Source organism: Stenella coeruleoalba (assembly GCF_951394435.1).
Source record: "Stenella coeruleoalba genome assembly, chromosome: 6".
NCBI classification, from domain to species: domain Eukaryota; kingdom Metazoa; phylum Chordata; class Mammalia; order Artiodactyla; family Delphinidae; genus Stenella; species Stenella coeruleoalba.
The window spans coordinates 5646745-5651208 of record NC_137151.1 but is presented as its reverse complement, the minus strand read 5'-3'; the positions used below and the strand labels follow the sequence as shown (position 1 = coordinate 5651208).

Below are 4464 nucleotides of genomic sequence, written 5' to 3'. Positions count from 1 at the left end.
CCTCCTGGCTCTGAAGAGGGATGCCACCACAGCACTCCGGACTCCTGCATCTCCTCTCCTTCCCTGCTGTCCTCATCCTCCCTGCCCCCCATACTTTCTGTGATTAGTCAGTTGGTTCCTTAGCCGCTAGGAGCTGTGCCACCGTACCAATTCCAGCTCATGTCACTTCTCCCTTTTTTCTCCTTTGCTTTCTGAAATTTATGTTACAGACCTCAAATTCATAATAAGTTAAACTAAGTTCTATTCACTTAGTAGTTATTAAATGTGACACGGGCCCCTCCTGGTTGCTGCAGTGGGCGAGGCTGGGATGGCCAGCAAGGTCACTGTGCATCCACGTTTCCAGCACCGCAGGACCTCTCAGAGCAGGCGATGGTCCTCTGTTTCACTGCCTCTGAGGAGCCAGGAGCTGGGGAACTAATGCTGAACACCAAGGTACAAATGCCGATGGAGCTGTTCTCCACCCCTGCTCTGAGGGAATGTCTTTCTCGGCCCACTCAGGACGCCACTTCAGTTCAGGAAGGGACCTACCAGAGAAAGGAAAGGAGAAGAGAAAGAGCGGTGTTTTTCCTCAGCTCATCCAGGTGAGCCTATCATCCAAGGAGAGAATCACGTGATACAAAAGATAAGCAACTTTAGAGAGAACTGGTCACAGGACAGGACCCTGAATTTCTTAGAGGACAACATCCCCAGTGGTCAAACAGGCACAGAACAGTGTGCTCAGTGGCCATGTCTGGAGAGTTGCCACTTAACTCAACCAAGGAGCACAGCTAGAAGGGGCATGACAAGGACCAGGGTGACCAGGGCAGGTGACACAGAGTCTCGCTCCCTGCTGGGAGGACTGCACCTCAGCTCTACCTTTGGAGGCCAGTTGGGCCCTAATAAAACTGAATAAACATCAAACCTCTAACCCAGAAATTCTCCCGTGAGGAACCCTTCCCCAGGGAACTCCTCCGTGGGAAGATGTGAACATGGCCATGAGCGAGCATTGTTTACGGTACTGAAAATTCATAATGTCCACCAGGAAGGAACTGGCTGCATAACTTGTGCCATATTCACATGCACACATTCGGACAGCAGTTAAAATAAATGAGATAGCTTTATAGGAGTCAGCTGCGTGAGAGCTTAAGGCTGCAGTATGAACAGCAGTTAAAATAAATGAGATAGCTTTATAGGAATCAACTGCATGAGAGCTTAAGGCTGCAGTATGAATACAGTGAGTGAAGGAAGCATGTTTCAGAGTTATAAATTCAGTACGACTTTATGGAAATAGTAAAAACAATAAAGCTTTGCTATCTCGTCTTTTTGGACGCATAGCCATAGAGCAAAATAAGACTGTTAGGATGGGAAGAACACGTACCAACTTCCGATGGGGTTTGCCTGTCAGACCAAGGAGAGGGAGTGGGGCTGGGGGAGGGGTACCCAGCAGATGCAATCGTAGCTGCATGATTTTATTGCTTTAGAAATCTCCCAGGCACTTTTGGAGATGTTAACATCTGTTAATTGCAGGTGGTGGGTACACAGGCAGGAGTAGTTCTCTTTGTAATTTTTCATAGTCTGGAAGTATCGTGTGTTCTCTTCCCTCATTTCAGTCAAAAAGGCCTGGAGCCCTTTGTGGTGGAGGGGAACGTGGCTGAGCACAGAGGCGGAGGCAGAAGAGCCGGCTGCTGAGTTCCTGGAGGGCTGCGTGTCCCCTGCTGGGCTGTGAGCCCGTGAACCCAGGACCAGGGTAATTCATTTCTGATTCCCTGACCTGGCCCAGGGTAGTACGGCAGCTGTGCTGGTCATCTTGTCTGGAATGAACAGAGTGGTGATAAGGGTGGTGTCCCCCTCGCTCCTGTCTGCAGGGTCCACCTGGGGATCTGGCTCGAGGGGCCATCCACGTGCCTGTTGAATGTATAGGCCATGGGCACGGGGTGGGGGCAGGGTCCTGCAGAGGGTCGGTCCCCTCCTGGGCCCTAGCCAGGGAGGGCTTGACAGGGGAAGGAGTGGGCACTAGCCCAGAGAGGGGGCTCGGGGAGGGCTGCCTGCTTCTGCTACCCGCCCAGGCCTCTGTGACAGACATTGGAAGGGAGTGGTCCCAGGACCACAAGTCCTCATGTCTCTCCCTGCCTCAGGGATGCAGGAGTTGAGCTTCAAAATGCTTCCAGTGCCTGCCCTGGGCTTAGATGCGGGAAGGAGGGCTGGCGGTAGGAACCACCACCAATGTAACAACAGTACAATGCTGGAATTTTGGATGCAAAATGTCACAGCTGTAATGGACCTGGCATCTCCTCATTCAGGAAGCTGATTTCATCAACTACTGGGCGGGGGGGCGGGGGTCAGAAGGGGCGCCTTTGTGTGAAGTTTGAAAATAGATATTGGCGCCTTCAACCTAGAGCCCTGGGGAGGGCGTTGGCGGGTATTTGCATGGGCCAGCTCTGGGCAGCTGGCGAGGCCAGGAGAGCCCAGGTGGGCTCTGTTTGTATTTATGGGATCTGATCTTTAAAATAAATCATCATGAGTCTTATTGACGCATAAATTCATGAAGTAGGCCTCCATTTCGAGTTGACGCTGTGCCAGGCCCTGTGTTGGGAGGCTGGAAGGAAACACAGGGGTCCCCACCTCTGTGAAGCTCCCTCTGGGAGCTGGAAGACACTTTAGGTTAGAAAGAGCTGGACAGAGCCTGCAGGGAGGGGACCGTGGGCAGGCCCAGGAGCAGCCCGTGTGGGAGGAAGGCCAGGGGGCTTGAGGGAGTGCAGGCTCCAGGAGTGTGTGTGTGTGTGTGTGTGTGCGCACGCGTGCACACACAAACGCGCTGGCGGGCCTTGTTTGCCGTACGAGTGTGCGTGTGTGTCCAGAAGGACCTTGGTGACCTGCAAGATGGCCAGGCTGGTCTCCTGTGGGTGGGCCGGTCACTGAGGTAGTGACAGGGTCAGACTGGCTGGGCCGGAGGGCAGAGCAATGGCAGAGGGCGTGAACTTGAGTCAAGGCTACATGTGGGTCTGGGCTGTGCCAGTTGAGACCCACCGCTGGGCCACCCTGGACCTGGGCAGCATGGGCCGTCCAGTTTCTGATGAGTGTGGAATCAGTTCCTCCCTGATTCTGGAAGCAGGACCAAGCCAAGTTGTAGAGGGCAGGGGACAGGACAGGCTGACGCAGAGTGATGGAAGGGACCGGCCCAGGACTGTTCTTTGCAAACAGGCTTATTCCTCATAGGGAACCGCAGGGCCCCAGGGCCCCAGGGGTGGCCCAGCAGGGAAAAGCAATCACCAAGTCAATGAACCCAGGTCTCTGGTTCGATACCTGCTGTGAGGGATACACATTATTTTTAGCTTTAAGGAGGCCCTTTGCTTTGAAAAGGGCCAGCTTTTGAAAGGACCGCGTGGAAAGAGTCAGAGGCAATGGAAAAGGCAAGCTTAGAAATGCACACTTGCACGCCGAGATCCAAACACACTTCTCCAGGATGGAGTGAATTCAATATAGGAAGAGACTCTCACTCAAAGAAGTAATTAAATTTGGAGGATAGAGAGATAAATCTGGGCCCAAGGAAAGATAATTATGTTAGCTTTTGTATAACACAATTTATGTTTACTTAAAAAAATAAATGACAATTCGTTTCTTTGTGGATATTTGTATCTTCTCATATTTGGGGCTCCACCATTGTCTGCACAACCCCCGAGGCAGTGTGGTGGAGCCGTAAAAAACATCAGGGAGGATTCAGACTCATTTCTAGTCCTGCTGTCTGACCCTGGGCAAGCCTCTTCACCTTTCTCAGCCTCGGTTTCCCTGCTGCTTAAATGAGGGGTTGCACTAGATAATCTCTAAACGTGTGGCCTGGTTCAAAGATGAAATAGGCCACGTGCAGGAAGCACCGGATGTGTGTAGAATGGTACCTGGCTGTGCTTTGCCGTAGAATTGACATAAAGGACAAACATAAACATCAAATAAAATAGGAATAGAAAAGCGATACTGAAATCTTTTAATCTCAAAAGTTTGCATCTCCTGAATTTCTAGTTCTTTTTTTTTTTTTTTAAGAAAATCTGCTGTCAAATCCCAGCATGATTCACTTCTTGATTTTCCCCTATGCCTGACTTCAATACCAAGCTCTGCTTTCTACAAAAGCCCGGAGGCATGAAGTGGATTAGCTCTTGGAGAACTGGGAGGTGAGTCTATTTTTTGACTGATTATAAAAGTCATATATTTTAATAGGGAAATTTTTTAAAGGACAGAAAAACCTGAAGAAGAAAACAAGAATTGTCTGTAACATTACTATCTAGAGGAAAGTGTTGCTAATATTTTATGTGCTTCTTTTTAAACTTTTCTGTGGCATATAAGTTCAAATACAGACATCTTAAAATAGCAGAAAACTACAAATACAACAAGCACTATACATCCACCATATTGAATTAACAATTGTCAATATAGATCAAATTTATCACGTTTATTTTACTTTCCAAAGAATTAAAAAGCAGCGTATAGTTGACA

General features: G+C 49.6%; 1 long non-coding RNA gene across 1 annotated transcript; it reads left to right on the top strand.

The window, feature by feature from the left end:
* The first annotated feature begins 500 nt into the window (after positions 1 to 500).
* Positions 501 to 4136, top strand: LOC307187719. The gene is made up of 3 exons (XR_013828691.1): positions 501 to 581; positions 1590 to 1726; positions 4015 to 4136. It is a non-coding gene; the product is annotated as an uncharacterized lncRNA (long non-coding RNA).
* The last annotated feature ends 328 nt before the right edge of the window (positions 4137 to 4464 follow it).